Here is a 16,363-nt window from a genome sequence, read left to right on the forward strand (position 1 = left end):
AAGCAATTTACTGGTGCTAACAGGGCTTAGTAACAACAACCCAGTGTATTAATTGACCTGACGTCCATGCAGTCAGATGTACTATGACAGTAGCATACCATAGGAAAGGGTGTAGCACACTGGATTACTATTGTTTGTCTGTGTGTGTAGAGGAGGGAATATCGGGGTACACATATTACTATTCCAGGGACCTCTTCTGACAGGTGGGTTGTGACGAGGAGCATGGGTGTGTCAGGAGTTAGGAAATGGGCTGACATGTACATGCAATGTCATGTGCGCAATGCTTGTCATATGTGTGGCACTCGTGCTGTCTATGTTCTGCTTATATGGAACTCTAGTCACAGATAGTCCTTGCAAAGATTGGATGCAGTTGTACTTACTGCTGTCAATGGTCTGGTCATACATTCCTGTTACCAATGCAATAGCACATCAACTGCCTTATGTATGAGGCTTGTTTTCCCCTTTATTGAGTGATGGTGTCTTAGTTGTGTCCCATATGCTGTGATGAACCATTTTTCTAACATGTATGTGTGAAATAGGTGTGGTCCTCTGCTATTGCCCTTCAAAGGTGAAATGTACAGGATATATGTCATTTACAGTGTTTGTGTATGTGACTGTTGTATGATACGCATCACAATTGCTCTGGGATTTTCTGTGTCCTGATTGGTATATCAGCAATGCTCCATCAGGCTACACTCTTATTCTGATAGTTAGAGATAAAGGTGAGCAAAAATTATTAGCCAGACCATGATATGGTGATTATTATCGGTGCTTATTTACATTAGTTAATACAGTGGTGATGCTGATTATTTTTAAAAGAAATTGTTCACAATATGTTGCCGCCTACGCAATCCAGAAGCCGTCTTTTGTTGTTCCCCCTCATGTTGCAGGCCACCATCCTCCTCTTCAGGCATGTGTGGCTCTGGTTCCAAGAGGGGAATGTTCCTTCTTATGCAAATGTTGTGCAGGATGGCACATGTTAGAATGATCTTACAGACCATTTCAGGGGAATATAGGAGGCTACCACCAGTGATGTCGGGGCACCTGAATCTCGACTTGAGGATGCTGAAGGTCCTCTCGACTATGCTGCGTGTCCTCCTATGTGTGTCATTGTAGGCACGCTCTGCTGCAGTGCTTGGGTTGCCAAATGGTGTCATTATCCATGTCTGGATCCCATACCCCTGATCAGCTGAAAGAGAAAAGGATTGGATCATGTTGATGTAGCTTACCCCATTGATATCACCTTGCATGGCAGTAGGTGTCTTGTGTTGTCTGTGACTCTTTTGTGTTATTGTGTTGCTTCCTATGCTTCTAGGATGTACCATCTGCATTGTGTTGTTTCCTTGGCTGAAAGAGTGTTTGGCTGCTGGCCGGTTGTCAGCAGTATGTTTTGGGATTTGCAGTACAGTGTGCACTCCCTAGCATTGTGACTTGTGATACAGGTGTCCCTGTGTCTTCAATGGGGGTAAGATGATAGTTCCATACACAGATTCATTTTGCCATGAAGGGTTGTTCTGGTGCGGAATATCCTCTCCTGCATTCTGCGCTGCCTTTGGGGTCCTTGCTGGTGTTGTGGTAGCTGCTGTTGTTGTTGCTGGGCTCTGCGTCTGCGTGCACGCTGGATGAGAAGCACCTCCATGTCTCCCTTTTGCTGCTCTGCTGCTGCTGCTTCTGTGTGTTCTGATTAAATACAGGTGTGTTTGCCCAATTTTACCACCTGCCCTGACCCAGGCGTTAATTTTTGATGCAAATCGGGCTGTGCGTCATTTTCCAGCTCTGCCTCCCAGCCGTGCAGCATTTTTGCCCGAAAGCATAAACACGACGCACAGCTGTTTAAGTCATTTTTTGGACGGGAATGCCTACCTTGCATATGATTACCGCAAGGCGGGTTGCCACATCCAAAAAATTTGCACATGGCGGGATTTTGACGTCTGCGGGCTCGGCGTCAAAGTTTAAATAGGGGGCAAGGTTTGCGCTGAATGTGCGTCAAAGTTTTTTATGCATATTCGGTGCAGACAGAGTATAAATATGCCCCTTAGCATTTTTAAGCAGCCAGGGATGGAGCTAACAATGGTGCAGTAGGTTCCATGGCCCTACTCATGGTCCAAGCAACCCTAAATATACATGTTTGTACTACCCAACAGAGGATTCAGCCCTTCCAAGTGCCATGCGTCACAGGTTAGTCTAACACATTCTAGGATGTTTTCCGGCACTAAATTTAATTGTCATGCATTTATTGCTCCTCTATATTAGTTGAGGTGCTTTGTGCAGCATGTGCACAGCCAGCGCTAATCTGACTATAATCCTTGTGCCTTCCGGCACTATAAGCCGAGACCTGCAAACCGGGCACTGCAAATAGTTGGCAGGGCTCCAAAAAATGATCATTCGTGTGGCTCACAAGCAGTGCTATGAACATCATGCAGGACTACTCAAAGAACCAGTTTTGGAGATACGACCTGCCGAAACAAGGTCCTGCCAGAGCCAAGCTAAGAACTAGCACCACCAGGCCTGAGAATTTCAAGGTAATCAGTATTTTGCTCAGCCCGCTCTCCTCCAGATCGGATGATTGCTCTAACTGAGAGCTGAATCTGATACAGCGGAAGCCGAGCCTCCACAACTAACTATAGCAGGGACCATGGGCCAGTGCAGCCCTTTGAGGTAATCTGTGTCAGTGACAGTTCGGTTGACATTTCAAGTTTAAATTAATATTGCATTTTCTTGCATGGTAACAGCAGCTTTCAGCATAGCTTTCTGAAGAGTGATCCCTGCAGGAAGCTGGCTCTGAATATACTATCTCAAAATTAGATATAGGCCCTCATTACGACCCTGGCGGTGGGCAATAATTTGGGGAAAGGTACTGCCAACAGGCTGGCGGTACCTTTTCCCAAATTATGACATTGATGGTTTGGCTCAAGCCAAACTGCCAATGTACCACTCCGTCCGCCAGGGTGGTAACGGCAGCTGGGCTGGAGACTCCAGTCTCCAGCCCGGTGGCCGTCACAGTCCCACCCTTCAGATTATGACCCTGTCTACCGCCATGGATTTCGTTGTAAGCGTACCACAACGAAAACCATGGCGGTAGGCACTATCCGTGCCAGGAAATTCCTTCCCTGGCACTGATAGGGGTCCCCCCACCCAGTGTCCTCCCCCACCTTCCCCCTCCCTCTCCTGCCCCCTCGCACATTTCCACAAGCGCACACACGTACACACATGCATACCCACATCCACCCACGCATGCACACATACATACACACACACCGCAACACACACTAACATACATTGTTACACACAACATATACGTGCACTCACATGCAGGCAATTCATGCACTCATTCATCACGACTCACACCCGCATGCACGCATTCATAAACAGACACCCCCCCACACACAACACCCCCACACAGCACCCCCCACCCCCCTCTCCTGACAGAGAACCCGACTTACCTGCTTGCAGGGGGGTCCTTTTGCTAGAGACGGAACGCGGCGCTGCTTGCAGCAGCAGCGCCCACCAGCAACACACCGCCAGGCTGCATCATTGCTCATGATACGGTAGGCGGTGTTTTGCTGGCGTGGCGCTGCTGCTGACAGCAGCGCCACCTTACTGCCGTCCGCCGCCATGACTGTCGGCGGTATTCCGCCAGCCTTCTGGCGGAATTCCGTTGAGGGTCATAATGCGGGAGGGTGGCTGGTAGCCACAGCGACGGTATGTTGACGGCCGTCGCCGTGGCGGTAGGCGGCAGTTGCTGACAATGTTTTAATGAGGGCCATAGTGTGTACAGAGTCCTGGGGTTCCCCAGAGGCTTAACAGAGGCTAAAGTAGATAATACTAATGCTCTCTTTTGTGGTAGTCTGGTTGAGCAATTAGGCTTATCAGAGGGTAGTGCAAAGCATTTGTTGTACACCCACAGTCAAGATATGAGGCACACACTCAATGACTAACTCCAGTCCAATTGTTTTATGTAGCAAAAATATATTTTGTTACTTTATTACTAGAACCAGAAGAACTTTGTTGCAGGTAAGTACAGTTGTAAGTAGGTATCAAGCATATGTATCTAATGTACTTTGTTTGCTTTTAGCAGATAAAATAGTTAACAAGTAAGGAGCAATTTTCTATTCCAAAAGTTGACACTGCAATTTTTCATTAGAGTCAATAGGATCCTATGGGTAGAAAAGTATTATCACAGTTAACAGGTTAGTACATAACTTCCACAGGTCAAAGTTTAGGATGACCCCAAACATGCACCACCAGCAACACGGGCGGGCCGGCCGGCTGCATAGGTCAAAGTTGGTGCAGAGTTTAGATTTGGATTCTTATGAAGACTGGGAACTGGGGGGGGCACTTAGAAACAGATCTGCTGGCAGGTAAGTATCTGCGACTTCGGAGGGCAGACCTGGGGGGTATAGGTGAACACGGGGGTACAGGTTAGCAGAAAACACACACCCTCAGCAACACAGGGGCTGCTAGGTGCAGGGTGCAAACACTGCATCAGGCTCCCTCTGCTTTTCAAAATGGTACAGGCTGGGTCCAAGGTTGGTTCCGGACGGCCTTGGGACTGCGTGTGCAGGGGTATGTTTAGATGTCGGGAATCTTTGTACAGTTCTTTCGTGGTCAGGGGGGTCCACTGGATTTAGGCTGCAGGCGTCGTCGTGTTGACCAGGAGGGGTCAACCCAGGGTAGACACAAAGTCGGAATCGCCTGGGGGCCTTCTCTGGACCGGTGGGCCACCTGGACTCGGGCCATAGGCATCAGGTGCAGAGTGGGCAGGACTCGTGGATCTGGGGTGGTTGTGGAGTCCTTTTTAGAGTTTCTTCTGGACAGGGCCGCTATCCTCAGGAGTTCTTGGTCCTCAGCTGGGCAGGCAGTCCTCTGGGGGTTTGCAGGATGCATTGCTTTTGTAGCAGGGCTTCTGAAGCAGCAGCTGGCAGGACAGGGGTCAAGTCAGTTGGTGTCTGGAGTCGTCTCTGCTGGGGTCAGCTTAGCAGTCCTTCTTCCTTTGTTCCTTTATGACGTCCCAGGGAATCTGGTGAGCTAGGTTCAGTGATGCCCTTAAATCCTAGAATGAGGAACTTTACAGGGGTCATTGGGGAGTAGCCAATGGCTACTGTCCCTGAGGGTGGCTTTACCCTTCCTGTGCCCACTCCCTTTGGGGAGGGGGGCACATTCCTATCCCTATTGGGCCCTGTCCTCCAAACCAAGATGGAGGATTCTGCAGGGACGGGGTTATTTAATCTCTGGACACTTTGGGGTTAGTCCTAGCTGGAGTGGCCACGCCTCACTGTTTTATCTAATTTTCTGTCGGACTTGCTGCCAAAATTGGGGCTTCGTCCGGGGGTGGGGGGAATCTCCACTAGCAGGAGTACCCTGGGGCACCGTAACACGAGGACTGAGCCTTTTATCCTCACCGCCACGTGTTGCAGTTCCTGCAGGGGGAAGGTGTGAACCACCTCCACCCAGAGCAGGCTTTGTTTCTGACTCCAGAGAGCACAAAGGCTCTCACCCCATGGGGTCGGAAATGTGTCTTTTAGTGGCAGGTTGGTAGAGACTGGCCAGCCGTACAATAATGGGTTTGTTAAAATACAGGGGGCATTTCTAAAATGCTTTCTGGGTGCATTGTACAATAAATCCAACACTGGCATTAGTATGGGTTTATTGTGCTAAGAAGTTTGATACCAACTTCCCAGCCTTCAGTGAAGCAATCATGGAGCTGTGGAGTTAATAATGACAAACTCCCAGCCTATGTACTTAATATAGCCACGCTGCATTTACAATGTCTAAGAATGCTCATGCAGCTATTCCCTTACCTGTGGTATAGTGCACCCTGCAGTAGGGCTGTAAGGCCTGCTAGAGGGGTGACTTACCTATGTCACAGGCAGTGGCTGGTGGGCATGGTACCCAGAGAGGGCTGCCATGTTGACTTTACCTTTTTTTCCCCACCAGCACACACAATCTGCAATGGCAGTATGAATTTGTTTGGTGAGGGGTCCCCCAGGGTGACACAATGCATACTGCAGCCCCTAGTGACCTTCCCTGGTCACAGAGCCCTTAGTACCACTGGTACACAGGACTTAGTTGTGTGTCAGGGGTGTGCCGATTGTGGGAACAATGGTGCAGTTTAGGAAAAGAACAATGGTGCTGGGGCCTAGATAGCAGAATCCCAGCACACTCTGAGTCAAATTAGCATCAATACCAGGCAAAACGTGGGAGGGGGTAATCATGCCAATAGTGGCACGTTCCTTCACAATCCCATCCGAAACGAAAGAGGATGAGACTAACGTTTCCCAAGAGGGTCTTCAAAAGTCCATTGGCATGGGCAGTCTCAGGTCTATGTTCTGCTGTAAAGTCCATTCCCTGTAGAGGCATGGATTACCTCAGAAGTTTAGGGTTCTCACCTTTCATTTGCATTAGCCATCTGAGAGGTCTGTGGTCAGTTTGGACAATGAAGTGAGAACCAAACAAGTATGGTCTCAACTTCTTCAGGGACAAACCACAGCAAGTGCCTCCCTTTCAAAGGCACTCTAACGCTGCACCCTAGGGAGTAACCTCCTGCTATTAAAAGCAAAAAACTGGTCTTGGCCATCATCATTGGTCTGAGACAGCACTGCTCCTATCTCATGTTCAGAGGCATCTGTCTGCACAGTGAACTGCTTAGAGTCGTCTGGAGCTTTGAGAACTGGTGCTGAGCACATTAACTCCTTGATGGTGGGTAATGCCTTTTGACAGTCACGTATCCAGTTTAACTTTTCGGGCTTCTTTTTAGAGGACAGTTCTTTGAGGGGGTCACAATGAACCCATACCCCTTTACAAACCTCCTGTAATAACCAGTCAAGCCAACCAATGCCCTGACTTGAGTCTGGGTTTTTGGAGCTTCCCATTCAAGCATTGTCTGGATGTTGTGCTGTAAAGGTTGCACTTGGCATCCACCTACAAGGTGGCCCAAGTATACTACAGTGCCCTGCCCTAGCTGACATTTTGTAATTGTTTTTATATATATTATATTTTATATTTATAAATTGTATTTATATTGATGCCTTGATAGTGAGGCCTGCTGATTGCAGAGTGTAATGCTATCTGTATTTTACCCCCAGCTCCTTCTTGACCACTGACTCCATTTTGTGCTTAGCTTAGCTTCAAATACCGTTATATTGGTGGTGCATGTATTTTTCCGCGCACAACTTATGCAACATGTTTTCGCTCCTCTCGCTCTTTCTCACCAAGACAGGGACATAACATGGAGGAGTGAGGGAGAGATAAGGATGTACCAGAGAATGTTTATGGTATGGCAGGGAACAGTTTGGCCTTGGGAGCGCAACTTAGGATGTAGCCAATCTCTAAATGTGCTCTTTCAACACTGACCTGGTACAGCCAGCGTTTGAACAATAACTTACTGTATGGGAGGGGAAGTTTCTAGAATTCTCCTCTCCAGCTTGTTTAAGATATATAAGAGGGAAGCTTGACGACCGGGGTTAGACAGAACTCATTTCTGGGAGGGAACGCCTTGCTAGGATCCCATTGTGGGTAGTTCTCTCTTTTCGCAGTTGTTTGGGTTCACGACTTGAAGCTTGCAAAGAGATGATGTCTATGTCAAGCTCCATGGTGATGCATTTTTTATTCCTAATTTTATCTTTGCATTGTGCATGAATATATAATCACTATATGTAGAAAGCTTACTCTGTATATATTAAATCAAAATGAGATATAGTGTGCACAGAGTCCACACCAATGCAGCACCACTTTCCCTGTGCCCCTGAGCACCCCCTACCACCACCATATGTGTGCTGCATTTAAAATACGGCACACCATGGCACAGGGGAGGGGGCAATAGCCCTACTCCCATGGAGCACATAGGGGCCAGGCTACAAACAGAGGGTCGGAAAACCACAGCCTGGACAAGTAGGACGGCCGCCTGCTGAACGTTGCTGCACTGGTTATCAGTCACTTGCTCAGAATTGCCTGGGGATCTTCTGTAGGCGGTTGAACCACCTTGACACAGGCTGTGGGTGTTGGGTGCAGAGGTGTCAGGAATCGCAGATCCAGGCAGGCTCTGGAGTCTGTAGATGGAGTTTCTTCTTCGACAGGGCCGCTGTCCACAGGAGTTCCTGGTACTCTGTGATGCAGGCAGTCCTCTGGAGGCTTGGCTGGACCCACAGGATGCATCACTTTCTTGTTGCAGGTTCTCTGAAGCAGGAGACAGGCCAGTAGGGCTGGGGCCAAGACAGTTTGCATCTTCCTTCTTTTCTGCCGAGGTTTCATCTTAGCAGTCCTTCTCTTTTTTGAGGTCGCCAGGAATCTGACAAACTGAGTTCAGGGGAGCCCTTAAATCCTGGATTTATGAGCGTTAGAGGGGTCAGAGAACAGTAGCCAATAGGGTTAAGTTTGTGTCCTCCTCCCCAAAGGGTGTGGACACAAGAAGGGTGTAGCCACCCTTAGGGACAGTAGCCAATGCACAGAGTTGGGGATCCAGGCGTTGTGGATCCGGTGCGGCGTCGGTTCCAGTGCTGCAGAGCGAAGGAGCAGAGGCATCAGGTCTTTGCTGTGGAGGTGAGGGGGCATCAGTGTGAAGTGTCGTATCCGGCAGTCACACAGCACTTCGGAACTCATGAAGTCATGGACTTTGGCGAGGCTGCAGCAGTGTCGGGCCTGCGGGGTTGTCGCACTCCAGCCGGGACTACGGCTTCAGTTGCAGGCAGCATTTTGCGATCTGGCACAATGCTGTGGCAGTCCGGGTGGTGTCTAAAGTCAGTACACTTGGAGGTTCTTGGTTTTTCACCAGCTTCTTCTTTCAAGGGCCTAGGGACTTGATTAAGCACCACTTGGCAGGGTAGGAGTCTTAGCAAGAGAGTCCAGGTGCTGGTAGAGGAAGACTTTGATGGCCCTGAGACTTCAGAACAGGGGGCAAGCCCAGTCCTAGCCCTTGGAGAATCTTCTCAAGCAGGATACACAGCAAAGTCTAGTCTTTGCCCTCTCTAAGGCAGAAGCAGCAACCGCAGGCCAACCCAGCAAAGCACACACAGCAAAAGGGCAGTACTCCTCCTCCTGCTCTTCAGCTCTTCTTCTTGGCAGAGGTTCCTCTTGATCCAGAAGTAATCTAAAAGTCTGGGGTTTCTGGTCCACTACTTATAGCCATTTCTGCCTTTGAAGAAAACAAACTTCAAAGGAAAGTCTCTGTTGTTGACAAGATCCTGACTTGCCCTATCTCTGTTGTTGACAAGATCCTGCCTTGCCCATGCCTGGCCCCAGATACACACACAGGGGTTAGAGCCTGCATTGTGTGAGAACAGGCACAGCCCATTCAGGTGCAAGTGTAGGCTCCTCCCTCACCACTCTAACCCAGAAGACTCATCAGGATATGCAGGATACAGCCCAGCTCCCTCTGTGTCCTTGTCTAGAGGGGATTCACACCAGCTTAACTGTCAATCTGACCCAGACATGGAATCCACAAGCAGGCACAGGCACAGAATGGGTTAAGTAAGAAAATGCCCACTTTCTAAAAGTGGCATTTTCAAACTGACCAAAAGGTGTATTTTCAAATTATGAGTTCAGAGACCCCAAATTCCACATCTCAATCTGCTCCCAATGGGAAACTGCTAATAATTAAAGGCCATCCCCATGTTAATCTATGAGAAAGATAAGCCTTGCAACAGTGAAAAACATACATTGCACCCTGCCCATGGGGCTATCTAAGGCCTATCTTAGGGGTGACTTACATGTACAAAAAGGGAAGGTTCGGGTCTGGCAAGTGGGTACACTTGCTAGGTAGAACTGGCTGTGCAAAACTGCACACACAGACACTGCGGTGGCAGGTCTGAGACATGTTTACAGGGCAACTCGTGTAGGTGGCACAATCAGAGCAGCAGGCCCACTAGTAGCATTTGATTTAAAGGCATTTGATTTAAAGTGCAGTTTACTAGGGACTTACTAGTAAATCAAATATGCCAGTCATGGAAAAGTCAATTACACTTACACTATACACAGAGAGCACTTGCACTTTAGCACTGGTCAGCAGTGCCCAGAGTTCCAAAACTAGCAAAAACAAAGTCCAGCACACAGTCAAAACATAGGAACCAGAGGCAAAAAAGACAGGGGAGACCACACCAAGGATGCCAGGTCTAACAGCAGGCATTATGTGGCGTAAGGGGTTTCAAAGTGGCACAATGCATGCATTGCGTCACTTTCTAAATATGGCGCAGGGAAATGGCCACCTCAGCGCAGCCTTCTTGTCATATAAATAATGCTAAGGCATCTTCAGGGCAGCGATAGGGGCTTGTAAATCTGCCCATATGAATGATGTCACCCTTACACATAAGGTTGGCATTTAACCGATGGCAAGGGGGGTTCTTTTTTTTTTGTAGTGACAAATCTCAAAAAAGCATGTGAACCAATGTTTAACATGAGACACAATACACTGCACATGATTTTCTAATCACTTTTCACCATTTTTGCCCTAGTGCACAATTCTTTGTTTAATTTAGGCAAAAGCAAAATCTATTGTCTCCATTCCTACCTCACACGAACACTAAAATTGTAGCAATGCTTACTTACTTTCAAAAGAGAAATAGAATAATACAGTCAGAGATAATATATTTGCTCATATCAAGGGTGATAAACTGGCTCTCATTTCAAAGGAAGAAATGGCAGGCATGGGAAGGTTTTCTTGAGATCAGGCAGGGGGTATGTAGGTAACCTCAGTGGCAGAGTTGATAGGTGCCCTGGAATAACTGTCAGAGCTGATGGCTCTGACCTACTGTCCTGGCCAGCGCAGCTCACCTAGCCATTGCCTTACACTGCTTGACACAGCTGCAAAATGTTCTAAGGTTCAGGGATGAGTAGCAGAGCTGGTGAATGCTCTGGCATGCTGGCAGAGCTGGTGTCTCAACTGGGGCTTCCTGGGACAGATGAATGTATAGCTTCAGAGACTGCTTGGCAGGTGATATGCCGGTCTGGTGAAGGTCTGGCAGAGGGCAGTAATTCATGAGAAACATGGTGGACCATATATTTAGCCAACTTTGACAAGCTGACATTGGTTTTATTGGTCAAGTGCTAAATAAAACTAAAATTACCATAAGGCAATAATGCTGTTGGCTAAAACGCAAGTTCTGGTCATGTCTTCCATGAAATTTGGCCCGTAAACAGCTATTAACATTCTTAGATCTTGCTACGAGTCCAGACTGCACTGTCTTGGTAATGGTGAAAAATTGCATTAATTACATTACTCTACTGACAGAAGTGATACACAGATATTTTATACATGTGCACAAATAGTCTCAATGTGTTTTATCAGAATACATTCAAAATGAACATGGACTAGATTTTCGAAAATGCTTTCTGAATTCTGTAGGTACGTTGCAATGCACAAGATAGATGCTTGCTGAATGATGACCGGTTTCTATTAGCTGCTGAGAGTATACTTTATTCCTCCGGCTTTTCTCTGTGCCAGAGCCACCAGGTATCGGATAGGCAGTGAGCAAGGAGTACTCATAGCTACACCATATTTCTGTGTTTGCTGTGTGGAGTAGTGAGTCAATCACTGGCAGGGTATGGTTGAATATGGAAGAAGTTATGTTTTGTTTCTCAATATAAGCTTTTGTAGGTCTTTTGCATGTTCAGATCAGATGGGAGGTGCCTGTGTTACAATAGATGCTAGATAGCTGCTCCACTGGCACTGTTCACTCCAAGCAGTCCTGTGGTTTGCACATTTCTCTGCCCAGATGGAGGGGTGTTCACCAAGTCACACTAAACATACAGCACTCTTGCATACACAGAACTGTCAAAAGTGGTCGAGCAGTGATCCTTAGGCAAGGTACAATAGGGATGATTGCCTGACAAGAACAATGGCCTTGTCCTGCTAACTCTGCAGCCCATAGGTAACTGCCCAACTGCATCTGACAGACCAGTATCAGTAGGAGTTCTACATAGATAGGAGCATAGCTGATGTGTCCTACTGATGTGTCCTACTGAAATAAGAAGGGTAGCTTTGTTGCCTAGGCAGATCAACAGATATTTGATTACCTGCCCTTATCTATCCTTGTGGAACTGATTGCAGAAAAATTAGTTAAAAAGGGGTTAAGGTTGTGACGTTGAGAAGAACCTCAGCCGCATTACTCAACTCAAGATAAAATGTCAACAAAAGTGTTACACACAAGGCATTGAAATGTCACACATACACACGCTGCGTGCCTGGAAATGTCACTCATAAGCAAACTGAAAACGTGACAGCTATGAGGATAAAGGGAGCTCATTTGCAATGCTTGCATATTTTTTTGCATTAAGACCCATAACATCCTTACTAACCACAATAGCACACTAGAATTTATCCATGCTCCTCCAGTCCTCTTTGTAAGACTATGCCCACAAAATTCTGTAAACAGGTACTGCCAACAACCGGATGATCATTTTAAAGTAGCCGTCGCAAAGGTGCAGTTCCACAGTCTGTTACTACAGGTCTCTGTGGAATTTCCCAGGGACATCTAGTAAGAGCCAGTGGTACTGCAGCCTTTAGTCCATGAGCATTTGGGGGCATATTTATGAGCTCCTAGCGCCACATTAGCGTTATTATTTTTAAGCTAATTGTAGTATCAGTCTTCAAGATGAGAGTAGGTCCACGCAAATGAAAGATGAAATCCAATTTATTTTCAGTTATCTTTCTTAAATTATAAAACAGGAACCCCAGTCTTCACTCAAACCTCCAGCCCCATCAACTGTCCAGCACGGAATGCTGTCCAGCTGAGGAGGATACCAAATGCGACAGGTGAAGCTGGGAGATACCACATAGATCATAAATAATACAAATACTCCTAAAACATAAAATACAACTCTACATTGAAATACTATAACAAAATACAACTTACAATATTGTTCTAGAAATAAACACAATACCACACTAATGTGGCCCAACAAGGCCAAAATCCCAGCACCATATTTACAGAGTGGCGCAATGCATGCATAGCACCACTTTGTAACCCTTTGCGCTACATTATGCCTGCATAAGGCATAATTTAAGCAAAGGGGGCGTTCCCACATTAGGGGGCCGAAAAATGGCAAAAGGAAATGCAAGAGATTTCGAGGCAGCTTTATGGAAAGTGGCACTGCACCGAGTGCAGCGCCACTGTCACTGAGCCCCTTAGCGCCCCCCTACTGCCACCATGTGTGCGCCGTATTTAAAATACGGCGCACTGTGGCGCAGTGTAGGGGGCAATAGCATCATTATTTTTTACGCTATTGATGTACTCTGCAGGAGTAGCGCCAAACTATTGATGCTACACCTGCAGAGTACATAGAGGCCCATTCTGAAAGTGCTGTAAAAGTGCTGTAAAAAATGGCACAAGGAAATCTCGTAGATTTCCTAGCGCCATTTTTTCGTCCCCCTTAGTGGGGGAACGCCCCCTTTGCATACATTATGCATGCATGTAAGGGGCCCCAATGGCACCGAAAAAAAAAGATTTGAACTTACCTGTACTCACTCAGGATGGGGTCCCCCATCCTATGGGGTCCCTCTGGTGTGGGTGGGGGTGTTCCTGGAGCTTGAGGTGGGCATCTGTGAGCCCATTGCATGGCGTTTAGCCATGGAAAAGGGTCCACAGGTCCCCTAACTCCTGATCAGACCCAGGCACTAAATATTGGTCGCTAAGCAGGATTAGCCCCATTATTTTGGTCCGCCTACTCCGTGTGTGTTGTTTTTGCGCCAGAGTGTAAATAAAGCGGTAGGGGTTAGAGTGATATTGTGGACAGAAATGCCTACCTTGCATCTAATTAGCGCAAGGTAGTTTGCCACATCCACAGTATGATTCTAACCCCCTATATTTTGACAGTAGACAGGTCTAGCGTCAAAATACAAATATGGAGTTAGCTATGCTCTGTTTTAGCGTAAAAAATGTTGACACCAAAACGACACAAGCCAAGTAGAAATATGCACCAAAATGTCTTCACTTGCTTGTTCACAAAATAAATGTAAAACCACAACAAACACAAGGTACTGCACAAGAGTTGATGCATCATTTTTCTGGGTAGGCAAGTAAAATAGCATATTCACATAGGGGCTTATTTACAAGGAGCTTGTTCTGCCGTTGCATCATTTTGTTTGACACAACAATGGCACATTCTCTCCTCCATTTTGCCCCACATTTACGAAACAATGTATTAGGCCCTATTCATCAGTTTTTGATGACCTGAGGCAAAAAGTACCTGCACTGGAACCGGCTCGCCACACAGTTTGTAAAGTATGCAGGGCAGACATTCCCTCGTAAAATCACACTTAGAACTGATGCAGTGATATTTACAGTATTTCCATGTGTGCTGCATTTTTCAGATGTGTCACACTAAGCGTGGAATGCGTACACATTCCTACACCTTCATAACCCAGGTGTAGGAACTGACGCTGTGACTTTGTAATCTGAATGTGACAGATGAAGTAACTTTTTTCATCCTGGAATATGTCTGTATTTCTCAGCCCCTCTACTAATAGGGGGCCTTCGCATGTGAGAATCGTGTTGTAGGGCCCCTTGACCAACCTAGGACCATGGCATCTATGATATCATCATCCACTGCAGAAAGGCTATGTGACGTTGGATACTTCCTGAGAGGGACAGGCCAGGATTGTCACTTCTCCATGGGGGAAAGGGTTCCCAAGTCCATGCCAGCGCCCTGCAAAGGATTATAGGTGCGTACACACAAGGTAGGTAATACATGTATTGCCACTTAACAGTACAACATATACTTGCATTCACTCACATCACACTGTCAGTCATGATGTCACACGTACTCAGGTTTCTACATACACATAAGTAGACTATGACTACTGCAATGTGACACAGACATACTGCATGCATTACATCCAGAATCAATGTAAGAGTGTACAAGGTGCTGTTCCACCATTTTGCAGTCTTTTACATTGGTCCTCACACAATAGGCTACTTGCTTCAGTCATGACTGACTCATCACCTCTGATTTTTGACGCATTGCTGAAGTTGCATCATTTGTAAGGCCAACTTCAGCAATACGCCACTTTTGAAGCTGATGCGTTGCGGCAGAGTACGCACTGATGCATCAGAATTTCTGAGCATTCCTTGGGTCCTTACGTCCTAATGCCTCATATTGTAAATATGATGCATCCATGGCGTCGTACCCTGCAGTGACGCAGCACAAGAAATGTTTATGTATCGCTGCTGCAATGCAGCAATGCGTCAGTTCTTGCAAATGAGGTCCCTAATGCTGATTAAGGCAGATTTACTAACATGTCTTGGTTGCCCCACCTTTTAGGTACAGCCACGACTCATAGGCTCAGATGTGTCAAGCCTTTGTATTTGTAGGAAGTTGGCTCTGGATATACTAGTTCAAAGTAAGAAATAGTGTGGACAGAGTCTAAGGGTTCCCCTTAGAGGTAAGATAGTGGCAAAAAGAGATAATTCTAATGCTCTATTTTGTGGTAGTGTGGTCGAGCAGCAGGCTTATCAGAAGGTAGTAAGCATTTGTTGTACACACACAGGCAATACATGAGGAACACACTCAAAGACTTATTCCAGGCCAATAGGTTTTCATATAGAAACATGTATTTTCTTAGTTTAATTTAAGAACCACAGGTTCAAGATTTGCAAGTAATACTTCAAATGAAAGGTATTTCATTTAGGTACTTTAGGAACTTTGATTAATCACAATAACATGTACAGTTTTGGCAAAAATGGCAATAAGCTATTTTAAAAGTGGACACTGCAAAAATCAACAGTTCCTGGGGGAGGTAAGTACATGTTAAGTTCACGGGTAAGTAAAACACTTACAGGGTTCAAAGTTGGGTCCAAGGTAGCCCACTGTTGGGGGTTCAAGGCAACCCCAAAGTTACCACACCAGCAGCTCAGGGCCAGTCAGGTGCAGAGGTCAAAGAGGTGCCCAAAACACATAGGCTTCAATGGAGAACAGGGGTGCCCCGCTTCCAGTCTGCCAGCAGGTAAGTACCGCGTCCTCAGGGGGCAGACCAGGGGGGTTTTGTAGGGCACCAGGGGGGACACAAGTACAGTAACAAATAACACAGTACACAGAAAGTACACCCTCAGCGACACAGGGGCGGCCGGGTGCAGAGTGCAAACAGGCGTCGGGTTTTGTATTGAAAGCAATGGGGAGACACAGGGGTCTCTTCAACTTTGTAGGCAGGCACAGGGGGGCTCCTCGGGGTAGCCACCACCTGCGCTAGGCAGAGGGTCACCTGGGGGTCGCTCCTGCACTGGAGTTTGGTTCCTTCAGTCCTGGGGGCTGCGGGTGCAGTGTTGGTTCCAGTCGTCGGGTCCCTTGTTACAGGCAGTCGCGGTCAGGGGAGCCACTGGATTTCCTCTGCAGGCCTCGCTGTGGGGGCTCAGAGGGGTCGTCTCTGGCTACTCAC

Source organism: Pleurodeles waltl, chromosome 5, assembly GCF_031143425.1.
Source record: "Pleurodeles waltl isolate 20211129_DDA chromosome 5, aPleWal1.hap1.20221129, whole genome shotgun sequence".
In the NCBI taxonomy this organism is placed as follows: domain Eukaryota; kingdom Metazoa; phylum Chordata; class Amphibia; order Caudata; family Salamandridae; genus Pleurodeles; species Pleurodeles waltl.